Raw genomic sequence first — 26,322 nt, 5'->3', positions numbered from 1 at the left:
AAATATAAAATAGTATGCAAACATTTTGTATATTTATACCATTAGCTCTATGGAGAGTCTGTAACTAATGATTTGGAGTGATAACTGAACTATGTTGGAATGGTGCATGGAGTGGATTTTGTAACCGCATGAGATTTATACTTACGATGCATGTTCACCAACATATACATACACATACAGGCAGCTTTTCAGTTTTTTAAGTTGTAAAGCCGTATATACAGACGGCTATATGGTTTATAAATGTATAAATATATATTCAATGCAAATATTATACAATATTGTGTCAAAATATAATATATACGTACAAGTAAACATTTTTAATATTCCTTATAGTTGTTATGTTTCCGTTTATCCTACACTTCTCAGCTGGCCATAGTTCGGACGATTACAATTTTGACGTAGCTGGTCAGGTTTCCCCATAGAATGACACATTTTACATTCTACTACTTAGAAAACCAGTTAATTAACAATTATGAATTTATTATACGAAAATCTTCACCCTTTCATTTCTAACGGAGTTTGTGTTGTGACATTCTTCGACCCTCTTTTCTTGTGACGATTCTAAATTCAGTTTGGCTATCACTTCTGCATAATGTATCTGAAACTAAATATGTTCTAGTTAATATTCGTAGCTACTAAAATTTCTACTTCATTTCTTCCTAAAATCGCTATCATTTTCGCCATCTCTTGTTTGCACAGTTCTTGCAACTTTCTCAGAGTCGGCTTCAAGGATGACTACTCTTTCTGCAGTATCTATAAAATTCGTAACCATGCAGTGTTGGCTATAATTCGACATTTACCATCGGCTAGCATTACCGAGGTTGTCTATCTAACGCTCAAAACTGAGCCTGGTGCTACCTTTTAAACTATGGTTTAAAGATTTATGTTGTGAGAGACAGCCTAAACCTTTGTACAAACATTTCAAATGTTTGTTTAACATGGCCAAAAATCAATCACGCAGTAGTAGAAAATATTCACATCCTGTCAGAAGCGTCGTTTCAGAAAGGGCAGGAACCCTATACACAAACAAATGATACGTAGCATCTGTACGGTAACCTTATACATAAACAAATTATACGTGACATCAGCGCAATTACAACAATAAATTAATAACCGGTATCGTACATGTGCCACTCCATATAAATATATATACATGACCATGTAAACGTTAAATTGCATCCACAGCCTGAACACAGATATAAATATATATATATGGATGTATATGAGGCTCCATATTAACAACAGACTAGATTAAAACTATGGAGTATGAAAGGTTATACAACGTTGTTATTTTATAGGTAGTAAAATATGCTTTAGAACCGCCCTACCGTGGTTCATCGTGTCTTATTTTGCTTAATTATAAAACGAAGTGACACAGTATAAAAAGAAATAGGAGAGATTCAAACTCATATAGAGATTCATGTAATGATGCAAACCATTACTTTAACACATTTGCTATTCAGAAACGTTTGTTGCTGTCACATAACAAACATCCTATTAGTTGCTGAAATGTGCGTGTTTTAATGGTTAGTGGCCCGGCATGGCCAAGTGTGTTAAGTCGTTCGACTCGTAATCCGAGAGTCGCAGGTTCGAATCCCGGTCGCACGAAAGATGCTCACCCTTTTAGCTGTGGGGGCGTTATAAAGTGACGGTCAATCCCACTACTCGTTGGTAAAAGAGTAGCCTAAGAGTTGGGGTGGGTGGTCATTCAAAACAAACAAACAAACAAAATAAACAAACCAATGGTAAGCGTTCCAGATTATGAATTCAAATGTTCTCAAGTTTGTGTCGCGCCACAAATAAATCGCGCTGAGTTATAAAAATGACGGTAAAATCCCAATATTTGCTCTGTTCAGTATTTTGCACAAAGCTACACGATGGTTATCTTCGCTAACCGTCCCTTTTTGAGCACTGAAAAACTAGAGGAAAGGTAGCTAGTCACCACTATCTACCGCCAACTCTTGAGCTACTCTTTTACCAACAAACAACGGGACTGACTGTAACATTATAATGCCCCCACGGCTTAAAGGGTGAGCATGTTTCTTGGGTGAGGATTCGAACCCGCGACCCTCAGATTACGAGTCAATACCCCAAATACCTGGCCATGCCGAGCCGAGTAGCCCAAAATTTGGTGGTAGGTAATCTATCATTTCAAATTTAAGGATGGTTTATGCAGGCAGTATTCGAATAGTTTTGTGCAAAATACAATAAAATAACAAGAACAGTTAATTAGTAACTCAGTAACATGCAGCCTTAATACTTTGCCTATAATCTATTTGCTATGTTATTAAGCGCAGAGCTACTCAACTGACTATCTACACTGTGCCCGCAACAGGGACCAAACTTTAACCAAATTTTGATATGACAAATCTTCAGGTTCACCACTTTGCTATAAATCCGTTAGAATTTATCCACATTTCTTCAGATACCATATGTGTAATGGATATGTAAAGTAGTATACAGGCCTGGTGGTTAGGGAGCTCGAATCATAATCCGAACTTCTCGGGTTCAAATCCCCTACCCCACCAAACATGCTAGTCTGATCAGCCGTGGAGACGTTATAATGTAACGGTCAATTCCACTTTTTGTTGGTTACAATAAAAATAGATTTTCCATATATAATCGCATGGAATAAAACTAAGGCACTAATATCCCGAAACTGTTTTTTTTTTACATTTTGTAAAATACAAATTTTTCTCTCTTTCTTTCAGTGGCGCTATAACTTTATTTTTGCTATGCATTATTTATAAACCAGTGATTGAAAATGCTGTTCACCATGAAATCCAGCTTATATTGTGTGTGTGTGTTTTCTTATAGCAAAACCACATTGGGCTATATGCTGAGTCCACCGAGGGAATTGAGCCCCTAATTTTAGCGTTGTAAAACCGTAAACATACTGCTCTACCAGCGGGGACGCTTATGTTGTTATTACTGATATCAAAAATTGCAGGGCAAATCTACTGTTTTTGTGCCTATAGATCAAGTCAGCTTATTTTAAGATTACTTGTGTAGCTCTGCTGTTATTTTAGGGTCTCAATAAATTCGTTCGGCTACATAATTTTATTTGTTTGCTATGTATCCTTTCGATATTTGTTTTTATTTATTTATTTTGGCACCATTTTCCGGTTCATATCTCCGGGGCTTGCGAAACAATAAGGAGTGTTCAGAAACTATTCAGTACTGCTTAAGAACCCATATTCTTGTTTCACTTGACTTCGCAACTTTGTTAGTGCTAAACTACTGCCCAATGGAAAACCTTAGAAAAGGAGAAAACAAAACAACAAGTCGTCCGTAGTAACAACAAGCCTTGTGCGTAAAGTCTGTTCTATTAAATTCTCAGACGATATTTAGTAATGAAAGTTACAACTGAACGTGTTACTTGTTCTTTGTAAACGATTACTTGGTAATTACCGATGTTGAGAGGCCCAGCATGGCCATGTGGTTAAGGCGTTCGACTCATGATATTAGGGTCACGGGTTCGAATCCCCATCACACCAAACATGTTCGCCCTTTCAGCAGTGGGGGCGTTATAATGTTATGGTCAATCCCGATATTCGTTGGTAAGAGAGTAGCCCAAGATTTGGGGTGGGTGGTCATGACTAGCTGTCTTCTCTCTAGTCTTACACTGCTCAATTAGAAACGTTTAAAACAGATAGCTTTCGTGTTACTTGTCATTTCTATGTACGGTTTCAGTCATTAAATATTGACAAAACCTGTATTATAATTGCTTAATTAATAGTTTAAAATAGTATTGATCTGTTCGTAAACTTGTTTTTGGTAAGCTGTGAAATATTATTTTTTTCCTTCGTCATGTGCCCACCAGTGGCACAGCGGTATGTCTGTGGACTTACACACTAAAAAACCGGGTTTCGATACTCGTAGTGCGTAGAGAACAGAGAGCCCATTGTGTAGCTTTGTGCTTAATTCAAAACAATCAATCGTCGTCTCGCTTTAAGCATTTTCAAATTTCCCATCTTACACATTTTGTTGGGAAATGTTTCTTCTAGTGTATCGTCATTTAAATTTTCATTTTCAAATTTAATTGTTTGTGTTACAAACTTGCGATATTCAATTATTTGTTTATTTCTTTTTTGTTGCTGGAAATAAACTTTCGTTTCTGCTAATTTAGATTTTGGTTTTTACTCGGAAAATTCCATTTAATTTAATATAATGTCGAGACTTGGGAGGTTACCCGTAAAACGTTCAATTTATTTTTGCAATACTTTCTATAAAACTGCACTCACACGACACATTATATATCTCTGTATCAAGGTTACAGAAAACATTCCACCTAATTTTACGTCTCAGCTGTAAATCTGAAGGCTTATAATGCTGAAAATCTAGTTCTGATATCTGTGGTGGGCACATAAAAAATAGCCATTGCGTAGCTTTGCGCCTAAACAACAAAAAAAGAAAGTCGCCATAAACCTGGCAGTTTGCCTGAATGTTTACGCCGTACAAGAACAGGTTTTGGTTTAACCTATTGTTGCGTAACTTATTCTGAACTACCGAAAACCTAAATGATTCACAAGTACATGTACGACTGGAAACTAACGATCTTTACTTTAAAGAATGTAAGAGCTGTAAACGTTTTCTTGGTAGATTAGCAAAAGACATTTTATGCAAAACAAACAAACAAATAAAACACGAACATCTAAATACACGACGAAGATGTTTCAAAAATATTCTTTCGCGTTTTATTCTATGCACAAAAGAAAACGAACAAAATGAACACAATGAAAATTACCTTCTTTTTGTTATTATTAAGCACAGAGATGCACAATGGGCTATCTATCATCACGACTATCAAATGCCGGTTTTTAGTAGGACAACTTTGCAGACACATCACTGTGCATTTCTCCAAGATGTAACAAAAGTGAAATGAAAATGAAAATAAAAAGATATCTTCGAGTCTCTTCGAGCCACACATTAAGAAGAAAGTAAAAATATTGTCAAAGTAGCTATGTACTATATATATGAAAACGACTTTGTGTGCCGGGCTATCTGCTGCGACTACTGAGGAGAATCGAGCCCTTGAGCTTAAGATTGTAAATCCGAAGACTTACTGCTGTCCAACCTATACAAAGAAAACTGTGCTAAGGTTGTTTTGTTGTTGTTTTTTTTGTTTTTTTACCGAGTTATATAAAGGAAACGCTGAAACTTTGTTCTGAGGTGATAGAAGGGAATCAGCTTGTCAACACCAACCAACGCCAACTCTTGAACTACTCTAATTGAATATTGGGACTTGGCTGTCACTTTTATAAAACACTCACGAATGGAACACGAATAAGTTCTCTCGGATACAGAGTGCAGCAGGTTAAACCCTAGGCTAGGGACGGTTAGCGCAGATATCCCTGAAGTAGCTTTGCGTGAAATTGAAAACAAACAAACCATGCAAAGTACATAACTTTAACCCAAATCACAACAAACTGTAATGTATTTGTTCTCAAAGCAGAGGTTTTATTCATGTTATTGTGTTAATTATTTCTATTAATTTGAGTGCGACAAAAACTAGAATTTGTTTGTGTGTAAGAAAATTAAGAATTTCCAGAAAGGTTTTAAAAGATATCGTGAAGGTAACTGATGCTGATTAAACTCTTTAATTTAGTTACATTCCTCCACCTAAACATATGATTTTAGGGTAGTTGACTGCGTTAGTTTATCTTCCATAACACGATGCCCAGTACTTTTAATGTTTTTGAAGAAACGACGTTTAGCACGGTGGCATTAAATTCTGGTACTTTATATAAATGCAACCTTCTGACTGTCGTTATAGTCTAGTAAAGTGGACGAGTTCGCATATCGAACAAATGTCTAAGTTTTTCCTAGTTTTATGCCTTATAAATTATTTGGCCCGACATGACCAGGTGGTTAAGGCACTCGACTCATAATCTGAGGGTCGCAAGTTTGAAACACCATCATACCAAACATGCTTACCCTTTCAGCCGTGCGGACGTTATAATCCGACGGTGAATCCCACAATTTCGACACTGTGTTGGTTTTTTTCATTTTTAGTAATATTTCAAAAACACTTTATTTCTACCTATGCACACCACAAATATATGGCAACCCCAAACCTCATAAACCAGATTGTCCACTATGACCAATAATCGTATGAATTGTTTAATTACAATCTTGGTAAATACATAGCACAGGCATTCTCCAAATAAGTAATACCAGCCAGGTTATTCATCAAAGACTCTTTTAATTTCAAATTCAAACTTAATCAACTTAATCATAAAGCTTTAATGGCCAGTTTCGATGGCATGTCCCTCTTCACAGAAGTCTTAACCGCTGAAGCCTGCAGGATAGCCCTAGAACTCAATATCCGAGACCCTAACCCATCAATAGACATTCCCAACAACCAATTAGCAACCCTCATGTAATTCACCACGATGAAGACAAACTTAATGTTCAACAACCACAACTATATACAAACAAATGGCCTGAGCATGAGCAATCCAGTATCACCAGTTCTAACCAATATTTTTATGACACAAGTTGAAACACAAGCAATTAACACAGCATTACATCCACCACTATTCTGGTAGACAACACGATTGCGGGATTCACATCTATAGAACACACTTAATTTTTTCAATCACATTAACTTTATGCATCCCAATATTAACTTCAAATGTGAACAGGAAGAAAGAAATCAAATATTATTTCTTAACCTCATAATTACAAGAACCGATACACAATTTAAAACAGAAATCCACCGACAAATCACTCATACTGGACTGTACATTCTTTGGGACTCAGCACATGAAAGAAAACAAAAACTCAACATTATAAAAAATCAAATAAACACAGCAATAAAACTATGCTCGTCAGATAAAATTAACGATGAATTAAACAAAATAAAACTTCATCAACATCTAAAAGTTTCCTCCACAAACCGTAAAAAACATTATACACACACACCTAGACGAAAAGCAAAATCAACAAACAAAAGTAAATATATCCCACGAATTAAAAAAATCACTAAACCATATACTGCTGCAAACCATATATTCCTGACATCAGCAGAAAAATAACCAACATTTGGCAAAAACTAGTAACAAATTATGACATTCCAGTAAATACCAAATGTATTCAAAAACCAGACACAAAACTAAGGTCTACACCATGTAAAACTTACACTGACAAACACAACACCAACATTATTTATAAAATACAATGAGATAACTGCCACGACTTCTATGTTAGAGAAACAAGTAAAAAATGAAAACCAGATTTATAGAACACAAAAAGTAACCTTCACACATTTTCGAACACTGCAAATGAAATAAACACAACATAACCGTAGAAAACACCCAAATACTACATAAAGAAACAAACATAAACAAACGCAAAATTAAAGAAGCCTTACTTATACGACAACTCAAGCCCAAAATAAACCAATACAAAGAAAAACCTTTATACCTATATGAATGAATACAATCAAACATCTAAGCACGCCCTCTACGTTACTAAACTGCATTACACACCCCCTTCAAACATGTGGTCAGCAATCGGTCAGTTACCTCTTTCTTTGTGAGCCTGACGATGACCGAAGAAGGTCGAAACGTTGTTTGCTCCTCTACATAAAGTTTTCTCCTGCATATCAGCCGTTTTAACATATATATTTTTCAAAACAAACCAATCTAAATCATTTACTATAACTAATTTCACACGAATACAAATCTTTATTTTTCAGTACGTTCACTGATTCTTTCTTCTTTTCTAAGACTTGTTAAATAAACAAACAAACGAGGATGTAAAATTTTAGCACTAACTTGTTTGATGTACTAGTTTTGTTTAAGCATTAATTACCTTTCGGACATCTCTAGAGTTAATCACGTGAAAGCGAAATGCGCCTACTGATTCTATTATTTTGCTAACTAAAAAGACAACATTTCAAATTTTGATTTCAATTTGTAAATACCTTATGAAGCTGTTTATTTAAAAAGAAACGCGCTGGATAATTCTTGTGTTTTTTAAGAACAATTAATGTGAGGATTATTTTATTTATTTTAAGCGGTCCAAATAAAACCCCCAAATAAGTGGTTAATGAATACACTTATGATAAAGTTATGGAATTGAAAGTTATTTGTAATTAACAGAGTGTTTTTATTTACTTATACTACAAAAATTCTGTAACTTTAGGTACGAATAAATAATTGTAATGTTATTATCTATCATTATTACTTTATAAGTAAACGAAAATGCTGGTAAAAATTATATGAATCCTATGTTCGTCATCGAGTTTTGGTTACCACCTGAAAATAGTTTGAATGAAGAACTACATGACGCTTACCTGAAGCACAATTAGATACACCTTTTAAACACGCATGTTCGTTCACACAATAATAGTTTTAATATTTGCATTTATTGAAACTACGAATAGATAGACAATGTCTTGTCGATTTGTTTTGATATATATTTATTGAATGTATATCTGTATTTTGAAACTAAAAGGCATATTTGAGAATTTTAATACATTTTGATATTTAATAATTAATAAAAACTAGTGTTTTTCTCTGCAATTTATATAAAGTTTGCACGCAAGCTAGAACGAACTCTTCAGCCGTTGTTCAAAAGGTAAAAATGGTAAGTGCCGTTGTATAGTCACTATTAGTGTATATCTAACTGGACTTGAACATGTTTAAAAAGAAAGAAACAAGTCAAAGTATGATATAATGTTTTGCTGTTTTAGATATGAGTCTGTGAACCTAGAAATGCGAAAATAAATACTGTGAATAATGGCTTCCTTTGTTTTTATAATCAGTTGTTAATATAGTTAGTTATTACCATTAGATTCCATCTAGGAACATAGGGCCGCAATCTCTTGCAGATTCTTCAACAAGGATTTAAGTGAGTAGGTTGTCAGTCCACTGCACCGAGCCGTCCCTAATTTACCAGTGTAAGACTAGAGGGAAGACAGCTAGTCATCATCACCCACCGCTACTCTTTGGCTACTCTTGTAGTGGGATTGACCGTCATATTATAACGCCCCTACGGCTGGGAAGTCGAGCATGTTTGGCGCTACGCGGACACGAACCCGCGATACTCGGATTACGAGTCTAACGCCTTACGCGCTAGGCCATGCCAGGCCCGATTGTTAATATGATAAATACAAATTTTTGAAATTGCAGTTGATATAAAGAATGTAAAACGAAGAGAAAAAGGAGTTAGATGGATACACCATACAAAAACATGACTAGACAAGAAGATTAGGTAATAATATGGTTAAGCAGTTTAAAAGAACAGTTTAAAATATGCTTAAACAGAAAAAAAAATTTAATAGGTTGGGAACAGAAGTGTGTACTACTCAGAAATAGAAGTCAATGAACACAATAAAATAGATTTTAAACAGCTAACAAGCTGAAACAGTATAATCCAACAAAAATATGTCTTAAACAGAAAGCTATAGCAGCTAAACATGTTTAATTAGTTAAAACAGTATGGTCAGACAAATATAAAGTAAAGTAGGAAGATATAACAACAAAACATGTTTGTTTACCTTGATAAGTTAGAGAAAATAATCAGTGGAATGCCATGAATAACGGAGAATAATTATAGTCACTCTGTGAAAGACCAAAATTTTCAGGTTGTACAGATTGGACAAGTAGATTTTAAATTGTCTGTGGAAATCAGAGAAGACACGAAAAGGGAGAAATAGATAAACGAACAATGAGAATCACACTAACACTGGTGGCCCGGCATGGCCAGGTAGTTAAAACACTCGACTCGTAATCTGAGGATCACGAATTCGAATCCCCGTAACACCAAAAATACTCGCCATTTTAACCGTGGAGACGTTATACGAATACTTTGTCAGATAACATGCGGTAATAATAAAACAATAGTCTTATTTTATGAATCAATTTTCTTAGAAACTAAATCAAACAAAATTTGTAAAAATAATAAGATTTCAATGCTTTTATTTTTCAAAATACAATAACAAAATTTTAGGACAAAAGTTTATTTTAGAGAAGAATACATTTGTTATAACTGTCCATTGGTCTATACGAACATCAGTCTTTGAAATATCTTGTAGTGAAGCGATAGTGATCAGGTTTTGAAGGTTTTGCCTGCGATGACAAGGAAACCCTCAATTTGGCAGAGGATGCGGGAACACTCAGAAAGCGTTTGGGCAGTAGAAATAGGAAACTTTTAATGGATTTTTCAATAACCTAGAGGATTGCTTTTATCAGGAATGCATGGACCATCGAGTTAGGTGTTGATCTCTTTATCCTCCGAAGATGAGGTGGGTGGTTTTTTGGAGGCAGCAAAGCAACTAAAGATCTTAATCATTTTAATTTCTGAGTTACATTATGTTGTTGTTACCGACTGAAGTCTGACATCTTCCTCGAGAAAATCGCTTGCTTTTGTTTTCAAAGATAGGACATGGTTGCTGATGCTTTGGAAATTATTTTCAATAGTGGTCTGGATTTCTTCCTGCCATCCATGACCACATACTGTAGCGTTTATGTTGTAAAAGCAGGGCTCATGTTCAGAAATAAATTTGGATGAAATGTCTGTTAATTTACATTAATCCAAAAGTTCATCTTCTGAGTCACTATCTGTAGATGAGCTATGATCTTCTCTCATACTTTGTGATTAGAACTCGCTACCCTCGGATTACGAATCGAACGCCAAAATACGCTTGGCCATGCCGGGCCTAAACTCCTATATTCTGCAGAAAACACTCAGATATGAATCGGTCTTCGCTGAACGACACTGGAGATCACAGTACGTGAAACAAATAATCTTACATATATTTATTCTGCAAGAAACCTAACTGAATGTATATTCTAAAGCTGTCATTAAGAGAGAAAGTTATTGTTTAAATATCGATATTTATTATTGTACAATGAGTACTTTGTGCACACTCGTAACATGCAATACACTACATGATAATTTGATAATTTCTACTGCACGTATTTAGCATTGCAACAATATAAACATAAATTAAAAAAAAAAAACATTTCTCATCAAAGGTTTCCTGTGTATTTGTTTATAATTATAAAGTCAGTGACGGATACGATGTGTCGTGCTGCACATGTATATCCACCAGGTAGAGGATCTAATATTTCAAAAAATAAAAATTTTAGTAATTGGAATTATCAAAGCTCATTTCTTAATATGTCTTCTATGGTCGTTGATTTGAAAATTTGATTTTAAATATGTAATTATCCATTATCAAAATTTTTAATTTTAAATATTTAAATTGCCATTACGTTCACACCTGTAAACGCAGAACCTTTGTTCCTGTTTAATGCCCAAAGACTAAGGCTGTGTGTAATCTTATAACACTATATTTCGGGCCCAAATCCCTGATAACGACAGATAGTCTCTTCCTTTGTTGTGGTTTTTTTTATTCGAATGACCATTATCTAGAATTTGGGTTCTAGATATTCGAAAGTACAATGTCCAAAATTTGAAGTTTTAGATATTTGGATGTCCAATGTCCAGTCTCTCGCTAAATTCGTGTTGTTAAACTATAATTTAAAGACCAAATAGGCTGACTAACCGAAATAAACACCGTTCACTCTTTCTAGGTTGAAACGAGATAAATAATACGGGAAGAAAGAAATAACTGAAATTATATGGATATATGTATAATGACACAATAGAAAAAAATAGGAAGAATTTTTGAAAACCAATGGAATCAATCTCTGATGATCGGTAAAAATAATTGGCGTAATACAAGTAAACGAATAGATTAAAAGGAAGTAAATAACAGAGTTCATAGAGAGAAAAAAGTATCAGATCAAAGTATTGAGATCAGAGAAAGAATTTATTAAGTACAGAAATATCAGAAAATACAGGATCAAGCAACATTGTACACTATATCTGTAACTCGATGGTTTTATTATCTGTTTCCTGGTAGAAGAACTGTATATTCACGAACTTACAAAACTAAAATCAGAAGTTCAATTTCCATCTTTGAACACAGCGGAAGGTTTACCGATATGGTTTTGACATTAAAACAAAATGAGCAAACACGTGCGCTTGATGTGTCTTGATAATATGTGAAATATTTTAAACCTATTGTATAAAGATAACCATATGTCGGGCTAGCATTCATATTTAATTTAGTTTCTTTGTTTTGTAATTAAATATTCCTATCATGGTTCATTACCATGAGGTAAAGGTTAAAACGTTATATTTTTGTGTGATGTTAACAGAGAAAAGAATTTGGGACAACATGAGATTTTTTTAACTGTTGTTACTGATGACGTTTTCAGCCTAAGCCACACGATGGACCATATGATCTCTGTCCATAATTGTCTCATTTCGCCGTTGTTTGATCATGTGACCTGGGAGGGTCAGACCCTGTATTGTAGAAGTGTTGGTACTTAAACTTACCCAATGAAAAATTTCTTGTCTAACGAGAAAATAAACTACTTATAGTTTTGTGTTATTTCTTCAATTAAACTTAAAGAGGAGTGTAAGCTGTTCAAACGAACAAATTGCCAATACAACAGCAACAAAAAAAAAACTTTTAGCACATTCCAAATAACATAAAGTGGCTTATACCAACAAACAAGGCGAAGGATAAACCTGTTAGTTTACTAAAGCGATTCGCCTTTATTTTCTCCTTAACTCACACATTTGTGTCCGCATTTTCTTTCTGTGTATACTTGTGGCTTTTCATTTTTTTTCACAAGAACTTGTTGGTAATTAAAATTTCCCCAAAACAGTGATTCTTTGTAATTTTACCATATGTTTAATATATTATAGATATCATAAACTTTTTATCGGTACTAATATTTACGCGTAATCAATGCCTTTAATTTAATTAAACTTCTAATTTCCCCGAGAGAGGGTCAAATACCGCTTGAAGAGGTCACCTGTTTTACCCACTTGCTTTAGAACCAAATTACTATTCCGCCTGTTACTATTTATCTTAAGGGTCTTTGTACTAAATAGATCCAACGCTGTTTTCAGAGTAGTAGTACCATTATGAGAGTTAATTGAACACCCAGGTCAATCCACCATGGAAATTCATTCCCAACAGTTGAACATTTACTTACCTTATATATGATGTTTCCTCCACCTGACGATTTGAATATAACATTACACCAACGATAGTTTACTAATTCATATCAATCAATCACGATATTCCTTTGGCTTATGATTGTTTTTATTTATCGGCCATGTTCTTTCACCTTCTTTCCTTACTCACATTAATTTAGTTTTTTTTTCATGTATGCATATTCAGATAATAACATTGAAAAATGAAGACATATGGATCAACTTAGGGTCCCAGGACTGCTCAGAAAGAGACCTGCAACAAGTCATATTCCAGCTTTATTAAGCGGAATGTGAGAATGCTCGAACGAAAACATCAGTGACAAAACTTGTCGAAGTGCCGCAGACAATAGTACACAACATAATAAAAAGGATTGTTGCCTGGGAAAAACAATGCCAATCACTCGTGTATAAACTCTTTACCAAACATATTCATTCATTTATGGCATACCTCAAACAGCTGAAGAATAACACAAATATCCACGCTATTACATACGAGAACATACCAGTCAGGATGTCATACAAATTGCCTATGAACTTCTTTTTGACCATGCTTTTGACGCAGGGACTGGGAGACCATCGTCCTCGTATATTATATGACTTTGGAGTTTTCGAATGACACAAATTTATGATGAAACCTTCCTCAACTGCGAGTATCTTGAAGGACTATTGCCACAATGTACGCTGGTTGGATAGAGCATGAACAGATGTAGCGACATGAACTGTAAAGAAATTGTGAATCTCCAAAATTATTTCTATATATATAGATATATAATACTTTGATGGTCACGTTATATAAATCATTCTTTCAACTTGATGGAATGTTAATAAATGTTAATAGATATCAACTATTGCACTAAATGGTGTTAACTATCATATATTATTGTCAAATGATCATTTTATTGTAAGTTCTCATATAATAGATTTCTTTTTCCTACTTATCATAAATTATTGTTAATTATCAAATCGTATATTTTGTTTTATTTAATATTTTTATCTCGTAAGATTATTTACCGGTAATAACGTATTTAATTGCGTTTAGGTTTCTAATACGCTATTAAGTTCAACATAATTAAAAGTGTTTTGCTCCTGATTTTCGTTTGTATCCAATGTCCGGTGCATCCCGTTGCAGTGTCCAATAGTAGTCAGCAAGCATTGACGGATTCGAGTTGCCTTGACATCGTTTCTCCATTGTAAGAATGTCCTGGTGAAACTTTTCACCGTGTTCGTCACTGACAGCATCGAGATTTGCGGGGAAAAAGTCCAAGTGTGAGTGGAGGAAATGAATCTTGAGTGACATGTTGCACTTCATTGTTTTGTATGCTTTGAGAAGTTTGTCTACCTGCTGAATGTTTGTGGGGCTTTCTAATTGCCAAGAAAATTGTCGACAACGTCTTTGAAGGCTTTCCAGGCAACCTTTTCCGACTCAACTAACATGTCTCCGAGCTGCTTGTCACTCGTAACATATCTGATCTGAGGGCCAACAAAAACGCCCCCTTTGATCTTGGCCTCAGTTATTCTTGGGATCATCTGTCATAAATAACAAAAAACTTCGTCTTCTTTGTTCGTTGCTTTCACGAGATTCTTCATAAGTCCCAATTTTATGTGAAGAGAAGGCTAAAAAATATTTGCCGGGTCGACAAACGATTCATGTGCCACATTTTTCTGCCCTGGAACTAAATTTTTACGGAGTGGCCAGCTCTGTATAGAATTATATGACTGTTTGGCACGACTGTCCCATTCACAGATGAAACAACATTACGTTGTATAGCCAAGCTGCAGTCCCAGTAACAGACTAACGACTTTCAAATCTTTATGATATTCCAGTTGTACTTGCTGTACTGGATGTGCTTCAGCAACATTTCCATGTTCTCGTAGGTTTCTTTCATGTGTGCTGCATAGCCAACAGGTATTGAAAGGTGAACGTTGTCTTGTGTAACAGAACAGCTTTGAGGCTTAACATTGATGAATCAATAAAGATATGCCACTCTTGCAGGTCAAACAAAGCAAATTTACAACCCAAAGCAGAGAACAATCTTTTGATGTCAACACAGAAACAGAGACTGCCAACTTGTGCAAAGAATTTTGTTATATCACCTTGGCGACTTCGAAAAAACAGAAATTTTCGTACATGATGACAGCAAACGCCATTCCTGCAGTCTCGCACCCAGCAATTCGGCTTTTGCTTTTGACAGACCCAAATTTCTGACCAGATCGTTTAATTCTGACTGTATTATGAGATGTGGATCGCCTGAGGAGCACGGTTCAAAATCCGGATCAATGTCACTGCCAGTTCCCTGCATTGCAGTTTATTTAACTGGTTCGTCTAAGGTCCATTCCTCTGGTGGTTTCGGAATTGGAAGACTGTCGTCATGTGGCATGAGTCTCATTGCTGAGAGCAGATCAGGGTATTCAACTGACTTCTTGTTTTTGGCAGAGAAACCAGACACATCACTCAAACAGAATTAACAGTCCGTCTCATGGTCTTTCTGTTCTCGCCATATCATCGGGACAGCAAACGGCATTCTTTTTCGAGTGCCTCTGAGCCAAGCTCTCATACAGACAGCACATGTCGCACAACAAATGTGAGGAGCCCATTGCTGGTCTTGATCACCAATTTTAGAGCCTGAGTACAAATGATATGGTTTCTTCACAAGAGCAGTCATTGAGCGTCTCTGATAAACAAGCGTATACTCGCCACAAATATAGCAGAATGTATCGCGGCTGTTACGACATTGACAGACACCAATCGTTCTGTAAAACGTTTATAACATCTAACTTACTTGTTACCATGCTATTGAGGCAATGTTATATTCTGAAACAATACGTAAACACTATAAGGTATATATTGATCCAATGAGCAGTACCTGTGTATGCAAGCCACTTTAATAGCCTGCTGAGACAGTGTCAAGCTGGCTCCGGGTGCCAAGGCATGCCCGGGCTGCAGACTTCCACTGAACAGTTTCCAACCTGGCCTGATTTCATGTCTGCACATGCCCAGACTGCACAAAATATTGTTCATAGGTCTCTTACACAGACGAAAATTGTTGGACACAAATATAAGAAAAAATATGACAAAACTGAAGATTTCGATGAAACGGTACGTGATGGGCAAATTTGGATGTGATTTTTGTGATCAACAGCCAAAAATCTATAAGGAACACCCAACAGTGTTCAAGAAGTAAAAACTTTGTTGTGCAGTGTAGTTCTCATTTGGCTTTGCGCGAATAGTTAAAACAAAGAAATATATACGAAACCGAATAATCGACCGAGTGATTCAATTATTGTAAAATATCTTCACATTTAACAAAAAAAAATCAAAATAAATAAATCCTTCCTAATTGCCATAATAATAATAATAATAACACTTCTGATAATTTGTTTATTCCCCTGCTGCTTCATGTCTTGTATTTACAAATTATTGACTAGATTCTTAAGTATTCTCAAACCCTTGACCATAATGGTTACAGATGATAGAAAGAGAATATTGCTGCTGAATTTATTCCGGTGTTCTAGTCAACAATTTCTTCCAAATTTTCAAGAGATTTTTTGACAAAAATAGAACATGTTTTCACAACGTAGTCTCAATCTATCACATTAACGACAGATCGTTACTGTTTCATTTAAAGTTTTCTTTATTATATATTTGTGTTGTTAATATTTTTCACATATGTTACAAGTAGATTATGGGGTGCCACCTCGTAGACAAAAACAGGCCACCAAATGTTTCGAAGGTGTGTTGCAAGTAACAACAGAAAGTGGTTGTACCTTATTTCCTGGCTGCTTTTATATTTTTTAGTTGTATTTAAAACCTGGAGAATCAGGTGCTATCTTTACCTCTTCCCTCAGTAGCTGTATCGAAGTCCTGTACGAAGTCTTTATAAAATTAGTGCTGCATCCTAGTGGTTTAGTACTAAGTCAAAAGGCTTAAGCCACTAGATATGTGGTTTAAATACACGCAGATGGAACAGCACAGAGAGCCTATTCATTAGTTTTATATTAAACACCAAACAAGGAGTCAGACGTTCGACCTATCGTTATTACTTTTTTGGAAACAAGTGATATCACATGGTTCAAGTAACAAGAGTCAGATTTATAAAAAAGACAAAACATTCTAATGTGATAGAGTACTATTTTTAGTGTGTGTTTTTTCTTATCGTAACTCCATCGGGCTATTCACTAAGCCTACAGTAGGGAATCGAACCGCTGATTTTAGCGTTGGAAATTGGAAGACTTACGTCTGTACTAGCGGGAGTCTAATCCTTTAACTTATTTGTGATGGTGTAAACATATATATTGCGTGCTTTGTGAGTTAAGCATTGATTATTTTGTAATTCTGCATGCACGTTTGTTCTCAATAGGATACACAGCTGGATCAACTTATTTGAACGTTAATTATTTTGTAATTGTGCATGCACCTTTCTTCTGACTAAGATACACAACTAGGTCGACTGATTTGAACGTTGATTATTTTGTAATTGTGCATGTGCGTTTGTTCTGACTGAGATACCTAGCTACGTCGACTGATTTGCGTGATCATTATTTTGTAGTTGTGCATGCACGCTTGTTCTGATTGAGACAGTTGTTGATATTTACATTACCATGTGCACCTGCTACCATCAAGACAGGTTTTCTTAATTACAATGTACAGCCATATATTCCAAACCTTCTCAGATGTTTCCAATGTCAGCGGTTCGGTCACTAGAAGACATCATTCGTGATTCCTTGACGAGTACTCATTGCAATAACAAGAACCACGATGGCTGTGAGCGTGAAACAGATCCTCATTGTGTTAAATGTAACGGCTTTCACCCATCCAACTTTCGTTCTTTCCCTAAGTGGTTGGAAGAAAAAGAGGTACAGCATTTGAAAATGATTAAAAACATTATTTATCCTGAGACTCAAAAGTTACTGTCCACCACTTCACCTAGGACTTATGCTGCTGCACTTCATTCCACTACTACTGTGGGAGTGCACACGGATCTTGCCGTGCCTTCGAATGAATTGTTCTCAAACTATATGAAAAATTTTTGAATGTCTGTGGTTAAGAAAGTTGATGAATCAACGTCAACATCCATCTCTCTTCCTAACACTCATTCCAGCAAACTCCCAAATCTACTTCCTTTAGTTCTAGGTGCAGGCATTTCCTCGGATGCATCTTCTTTAGTGACTGACTGTATTATACAGGCAGCAACTCAATGTATTCCTAAAACCTGGACACATTTTCCAAAGTATCCTTGTCCATGGTGGAATTCTACCTGTCACATGGTACAGAAGGCTCAAAAACGGGCCTGGGATACTTTCGTTGGTATCCCACACTCTCAAACCACAATGCTTTACAGTGGGCCCATGCACATACTTGGTAGGTAAGATGTAAAAGCCAGAAGGAATCTTGGATTAAATTCACAACGAATGTCTCCTATACCACCATGGTCAGGAAGTAGCTGATGTCCAGAGCATGACCGATACTCTCAGTGAAAGCTTTTGCCAGGTATCTAGCACTTCTGCTTCATCCTCCACCTTCTTAGCCATCAGGTCTCAGGCAGGGCAATCACCTCTTTCCTTTCAGGCTGATGGTTTCTATGACTATAATCGTGAACATGACGATGACCAAAGGAGGTCGAAACGTTGTTCTCCCCTCTACGTAAAATATTTTCTCAACTCAAACGAGCCATTTATATATATATATCAGTCGCACCTGATAATTTACACTACAAGATGCTACTCTTTCTATCTCCTGCTTCTCTTGCTATTCTCTTGATTGTTTTTAACCAGTTACAGCTGGAGAATCTTTTTCTTGATGCATGGCTCTAGGCTATTGTCCTACCTTTCTCTAAGCCTGAGAAGAATTCCAAGATTCCTTAAAACTATTGTCCAGTTGCTTTGATGAGCTGCATCTTGAATTAAACAACCACCCACTCACTCACTCAGTGTGGGTTCTGATGACAGTACTGCACTGTGGATCACCTGATTCAACATCAAACTTCAATCAGAGAAGCCTATCTCAAACAACAACATCTTGTATCAATATTCTTTGACCTTGAGAAGGCTTATGATACTATGTGGAGGTATGACATATTGTGAGACCTCCACTTATATGGGTTACATAGCCATTTGCCCTTTTTTATTAAAGAATTTTTAATGGACAGGTGATTTCAAGTTCATGTGGGTTCGACACTTTCCCATTCTTTCCTGCAAAGACTTGGAGTCCTTCAGGGTTGTGTTTTGAGTGTCACACTTTTCAGTATAAAAATTACTGCTATCACTTAACAACTCCCTCTTACTGTTGCAAACATTCACATCTCATGTCACTCATCAAACATGAGGTTTATTGAGCAGCAGCTACAGAATGCCCTCAATCATTTACTGAAGTTGTCCACAGCAAACAGTTTTAACTTCAATCTCAATCCTGAACTCTATGTAGGTGAAGTTTTGCTTCCCGATTTCCCTGAAACAAAGTTCTTGGGGCTTATCTTTGACTCTAAGCTGACCTTTATACTACACATCAAGCAGCTATAAGTCAAATGTACAAGAGCACTGAACATCCTCCATTTCCTCTCTTCCACCCATTGGGGAGTAGATCGATGTTCTGTGCTAAAAATATGTGGTTCTGTTAATTGATCAAAACTAGACTATGTATCTCTAGTCTGTGGCTCTGCCCGGACCTCAGCCTTGAAAATTCTAGACCCCATTCATCATCAGGGACTTTGGCTCTGTACCAGGGCTTTCTGTACTTCCCTTGTCCAGAGCTTGTACACAGAAACTCATAAACCATTTTTATTTGATGAGCATATTTCGAACCATCCTTCCATTTCCATTTATAGGGATGGTTTGAAATCAGGTGACTCTGTGGGCTCTGTCATGGTTTGTTGTGGTTTGATGGTTGCACATAGAATCCCCTCTACAGTGTCTGTATTCACTGCCAAACTGTATGCCATTTCTCTTGCCCTGTATCATGTAGAAGCTACGCAGCACTCAAATTGTATTATTTGTACTGACTCACTTAGTTCTCTACTAGCCCTGGAATTGCTTGACGTTAGTTCTCACCCTGTTCTCACTGACATTCAAAATCAACTGGCCCATTTCTCTTTAACATCTTTTATCCAGTTCTTCTGGATGCCAGGTTATGTTGGTATTCACAGGAACAAGATTTCTGACACCACAGCTAACTCTCTCTGCTCTGTCACTATCACTGCTATGTCTGTTCCATATGTGGGTTATGGTCCTGTATTCATGGCTCGACTCTGTGCCAGTTGGCAATTGACTTGGAATGAGCAATGTGAAAACACGTTTTTCCCACATAAAACCCTTTCTTGGACTTTGGCTATCTTGTTTCTTTAAAGAGAAAGTTGTCCTAACTAGACTACACGTTGGTCATACGTTTTTAACTCATTTTCTTTTATCTGGGAATGATGCATCAATGTGTGGTCTGTGTGACACCCAGGTCACAATAGCCCACATTTTGCTATCATGCCGTCGTTACGAATTTCAACAATGGCACCATTTTCAACATGTTTTGTTCCAAGGTATATTCCTTACGTTGGATAGTGTTATTGGAGATGGTGTCACTGTCCACCTTAGAAATGCTTTTAGTTTTTCTAAAGGCCATTGGCCTTATTAATGCTATTTAAGTTTTTAATTCGTAAATTAAACTTTGTTTTTTAACGTGATTCCTTTTTACAAATTTAAGTAAAATTAGTTTCATACAAAATTTGAAAATTGCCACGATGTCAAATAACTTGAAGCCAAGACTGGAAAGACCAATATCAGGTGACTGGTGTTTATGTTTGAACTTACCCATTAGTCATCCTGGCGACTTATAATAATTAAAATTATACTACAAAAGGTCTTTTGAAACTCGTATTACTTTACTTTCTCTTTCATGGCTGTAAACTAGATTTACTGTAAATTGAATTTAATGTTATTTTGTTTTTAATTAAAAAAATAAACTTCATTTTGTGTTACCTCGATTCCTTTTTACAAATTTTAATAATTTTGCTTTTAAGTTTTTTTCCAGTAGCTTGGCACAGATAACCTAGTTGCTTTGCACTGTAAAATGCCAAACAACCAACCAACTTATTCTTTTTTTACTCCTTAATATATATTTACAGTTCTCGGACTGGTGACGCTGCCTGGTCTAAAACATCAAGGAATTCTTCAAAACTACAGTCACCAAATAGCACAGCAGCTGAAAAACATTGTTGGTCAGAAGCTAAAGAAGAAGTAAATTGAATATCATTCAAAACCTCAACCTCCTTGTAGTTGATAGTTGTATTACAACATGTTAGATATTATTGATTTGTCACCAGTGTAATATGCTGTCAGTTTCTTTGTGCCAAGTTTCTTATTGCTCAAAGCACTAGTCAATATTTATATTTGAATTAAGATTTAAGATTGAACGTTTATTGCAAGCTTCTGTCTTTTAACATTCATCTGTTATGCAACATAGAGGATACTTCGTACGTTTCAAAAGCTAATGCACTTTTTTAAAGGCTTGAGAAATGTGATGAAATGTCATGTTGTACTGTAGATATTTTTTCTCATATTTGTTTTATGTAAATGTTCTGTAGTATAGAGAATTATTTACTCTTTTTAAAGTCCTGAGAAATGTGATAAAATGTCATGTTAGACTATAGGCATATTTCTCATGTTTTCTCATGTTAAATGTTTTATAGCATAGAGAATATTTCATACATTTGAAAGCTAATGCACCTTTAAAAGGCTTGAGAAATAAGTTCTAGACTAAATATGAATTTGTTTTATAGTCACACTCTGTTTATCTTGATCTCTGTTTGTCTTTCACTGCAGCTTACCTGTTTTTTCTTATGTGTTTTTAATATCGATAATTCTGTATAGAACCTCAAACTTGCTGAAAAAAATGATACAAATTCTTCTAATTCAGTAACTTTATTTTTATCATTGTTTGCTGTTAAATTCATGTTTTTTAAGGTTGTTATTTATGTAGTATACAGCTCAATTATGTTTTAAGCTCTTCAATTTTTATATCTTTACAAAACGCTTTTTGACTTATTAAAGAAACGTATTTTGAAACGAAAATTTGTAAAGTAGCATGACAATGTTATTCTATTTATGTTGACACAATCTTAAAAATTGCATCAAATATCTATACTAAGCAATTTAATGCTACTTGCTGCAGTGCAGATTTTCTTCTTGTCATAATATTTCTTGCTTTTATTTTAACTGTGTGCTGCTAGAGGATCGTATTCATATTTATACTGACATGTTGACCCCTGTGATGTTATATAAAAGTGGGTTGTTGTGTTTTTTGCCGAGAATGTTTAATCAGCGTTTTCACGCATTAAAATCATATAATTGTTAGGTTATTACTTGGGCCATATCACACTGCATCTCTAAAAGTCTTATTTATATCAGTATTATTGTTTCACAATATTATTTAGGAAATGGTGAGGTGGTTAAGGCACTCGACTCATAATCTGAGGGTCGCGGTTAGAATCCCTGTCACACCAAACATGCTCGCTCTTTCAGACGTTGGGGCGTTATAATGTGATGGTCAATACCACTATTTTAACCTTATCAATCGCAGCTAGGTGGCGAGAAACAACTGCGCTAAAAACTTCTAAGTCTGCTACATGTACCCAAACTTTCGTTTGTGGGTTAACTTCCGCAGTGTCTCTTAATCTTTTATCATTCACAATAGAGTGATGCCTTCCTCGGGGCTCATTCTCGAGGTTGAAATCACCAGAACAAAATTTCTGAAACCAACTCTGAATAGTTCGTAGAGAAATAATCTATTGTCCAAACGCCAAATTGATCTCATACAAAAAGGTCTCAATTATTTTGAAGACATCTTGTATAGGGTTCCAAAGAAACACAAAAACAATTATAATACAACTTGGCATCACAGACAAATGAAAAGTACAGCACTCTCGTCAATACTGAATAGCATACAGTCAAATTACTGTGTCCAACTTATTCTTATTGCAGTTTCTCTTCAACTAAGCGAAAGTCGGCCATTTCAAATGAAAAGACCTAATACATTTTGTTGTGTTATTCATTGTAAGTAGAAAAGTTATGTTGCAATACACAAGCTTAATAGGTTGTTTGTATTGTTCTTGATTCATACCAAAAAGTTTAAAAAATTATGTAAATGTTACTTGGTCATTGTAAGGTGCATTGTCTTGTGTTTACGAACGTAGAAGGCCTGAAACTTACTTGTTATTTTTATATGAGTGCAAATGTGTGTAATGAGAAGATTACTGTTTCGTAAAGCAGCAAATATTGTTAATATTCATGCTTTTCTGTTTGATATGAAGTGTAATTCAAATTATTAATAGAGATAGTAAATTTGCAGAAATCAAATTTGATCATTTATATTGAAATTAATTAGCAAAAAATGCACTGTCATTCACATTTGTCCGAAAATATTTGTTATAGCTTACAATATTGTGAATAAGTATGAAAAACTATGAGTGATACAATAAACATAGGAGTTACAGAAAAAAATGAGTGTGTTCAATTAAATATTCCATTTGTCATCATTACGAGCAGCTCGAGGCATAGTCACTCATGTTTCATTCCATTTGTCATCATTACGAGCAGCTCGAGGCATGGCCAATCATGTTTTATTCCATTTGTCATCATTACGAGCAGCTCGAGGCATGGCTACTCATGTTTTATTCCATTTGTCATCATTACGAGCAACTCGAGGCATGGCCACTGATGTCCATTCCATTTGTCATCATTACAAGCAGCTCGAGACATGGCCACTCATGTTTCATCTTTCTTTTTTAACTTCTGTTTATCCCTTTTGTACTGGAAGATAAACTCTTGTCCAACAACTCTTACCCTTGAAGTATTGAATAAAAACATGTTTATTAATAGTCCAGGTGCCATCAGTTTCTTATAGAGTCCTAACACCTTTTGGTTGATGCAATCATTACTTCTGTTGGTGGTTTTCCAACAAGATTTGTTCAGATTTTGTAAAATCACTGTGAAACCTTTTTCCTGAAAGCATACCCTCTTTCAGCACTGCTTAACACAGTGTTTGGATTCTGGTGCCCATTTCTTCTCTTACATTAGTCACCTCTCCTGAACAGTTATTTATCCACTGGGTACATTTCGTGTTTCACATATACTGCTGTTCTGGAAGTAATATTATTACTTGTTGCTGGATCATTAGCAAAATCACTATTACATCTTCCTCTATTTCTTTAGAGCTTGAAATATCCATCTCATCCACTTTTATTTTCATTAGTATTAGCTTCACCTACTCTCTTCAGAGATTCCAATTAGATCTCAGAGAATCATTAAACTTTGCTTCAATTTGTAATATGGAGGAGGAGGATCCTTCACTGGCTAAAATATGAATTTTTACATATTTGTCCTGTGTCATTTCAGTATCGTAGAACTATGAATGAATTTAACATATTACTAGTGAAATAATATAGCTGTATACTTGTAACATTTCGCAGTTATTTAAGTGTTTGAATGTGCTGTGCTTTTATAAGAAGCAGTAAACAAGAACTGTAGGAGCTGGTCATGTTGAAGTATACAAGATTATCTGATTAGTTAGATATCATGCGTTTGTATGAAGCAAGAAACAAGAAAACAACAATAATAAATTATTGAATTTTACAAGATTGTGTGAGAGAGCAATAGGATAAAGGCCTCTGATTTTTAGATAAAGACAGGGTAGACTTAATGTGAATTATTTTCCTATCAGGGCGATTGTTTTCTGGAAATAGTTGCCGTTGACAGTTGTGAAGGGAAATATTTTACAACAGTTGCAGAGGAAAATCTGTGATTTCGTGAAATATAAAAAGCGTTTACATTTTTATTTTTCAGAAGAGTGATTTGCAAGGACAACCATACAGAAACGAATAATCACTTGTTGTTCATGAGCTCTTATAAGCGATTATAATAATCCATTAAAAACTAAGGTATTTGTAAATAGTCTGTCAGTTGTTGTAGTAATCTTGAAGACAAACTACTAAGTGTAAATAGCTCTTTGAGGATCTACCTGGGGTTTAACTCATTCCATGAGCCTTCTTGGTGTCAGATTTGAGACAAGTATAATGCCTAATATTATGGTACCTTGTTTAGTAGATGAGTCAGTTCTTTTTTTTTCTTACGCCAAAGAGAAAGGGGACAATTTTAACTTTTTGTTGCTTTAACTCATTAAGATGCGGATAAGTCAGTAAACGTTAACTTGGATGTAATGTTTTATTATTTCTTGTACTTTAACTCCTACTATATTGATATGTTTATAAGTGCAGAAATAGGTATAAATTATGTATTATTTTCTCAGAGTTTTCAAAGCATTTAATAGATCACATCGTCTAAAGTTCCTCTTCGATTTTTCTTATTTCTGGTGTTGAGTTCCAGTAGATATCCGGTTGTATCCTCTTTCCTCCTACTTGTGCTTTCATTATCAACATATATGATTTTCATATACTTTATTTCATTCATATATACACTGCTGTCAAAAATCTTAAGGCCAATGAACATCAAGAAAAAATATGCATTTTGCGTTGTTAGACTCAACCACTTAGTTGAGTAGAACTTCGAAAGTGAAAAAAAAGAAAAGAGATAATAAAAAATTTTTTTTTAGCATTTAATAGGGAAAATGTGAACACGATGAAATTAGTCTAAATACCAGCTGGTCAAAAGTTTAAGACCACACTGAAACGAAGCGTTAAAAAACAAGTACTATTAATGAGAATGACAAAGGAATAAAAAAGTAAAATGAAATGACTTCCAATCTGAGCTGACATGAAACAACATGGAAGCTGAAGAACCACACCATACAGCGTCTTGAACATTGAACTGGTCCGATGGTCATGAAGAGATATTTTTCTAGCTTGGTTATATGTACACTGAATGAAACCAAAACATAAATGATTTTTTTATTTGCCTTTGTCGTCATATTGTGTGATTTTAATTATATATTTACTTTTCTTACGATAATGTTGTAGCTTAACACTGTTATTTTAAGCTAACTTTTCTTGCTTAATAAAGTAGATTCACTTCTCTAACCTAAATTACCGTTTGTTAAAACAAGCAGTTTTAGATAATGTTATAAAAGTTCCTACTTTCTTCGTTGGTTTTTTAATTTTGCGCAAAGCTATAAAAAATCTTTAATTTATCACTGAAAGACAAGAAAAAAGGGCTCTCCCGTGGCACAGCGCTATGTCTACGAGCTTGCAACGCTAGAAACCGATTTTCGATATTCGTGGTGGTAAGAGCATCTATAGCCCCTTGTGCTTAACTTCAAACAAACAACTTGAGAAATGTTAATTATTAATCATCACCTTT

General features: G+C 35.2%; 1 protein-coding gene across 3 annotated transcripts in view; it reads right to left on the bottom strand.

The window, feature by feature from the left end:
• The window catches only part of LOC143255242 (coagulogen-like), a 115,677-nt gene that overhangs the window by 78,589 nt on the left and 10,766 nt on the right, over window positions 1-26,322 (bottom strand). Inside the window, exon 1 of one of the 3 annotated variants that reach the window (XM_076510591.1) lies at window positions 4,064-4,082. The exons of the other annotated variants lie outside the window; for them this stretch is intronic. The gene's annotated coding sequence lies outside the window, so the exon portion shown is untranslated. Of the gene's footprint in view, window positions 1-4,063; window positions 4,083-26,322 lie in introns of those variants that run through there. 3 annotated transcript variants of the gene reach the window in all.

The sequence above is a fragment of the Tachypleus tridentatus genome, chromosome 7 (genome assembly GCF_004210375.1).
Source record: "Tachypleus tridentatus isolate NWPU-2018 chromosome 7, ASM421037v1, whole genome shotgun sequence".
NCBI lineage: Eukaryota > Metazoa > Arthropoda > Merostomata > Xiphosura > Limulidae > Tachypleus > Tachypleus tridentatus.
Note: the sequence above shows the minus strand (reverse complement) of the source record. Positions and strands in the feature narration are given on the sequence as shown.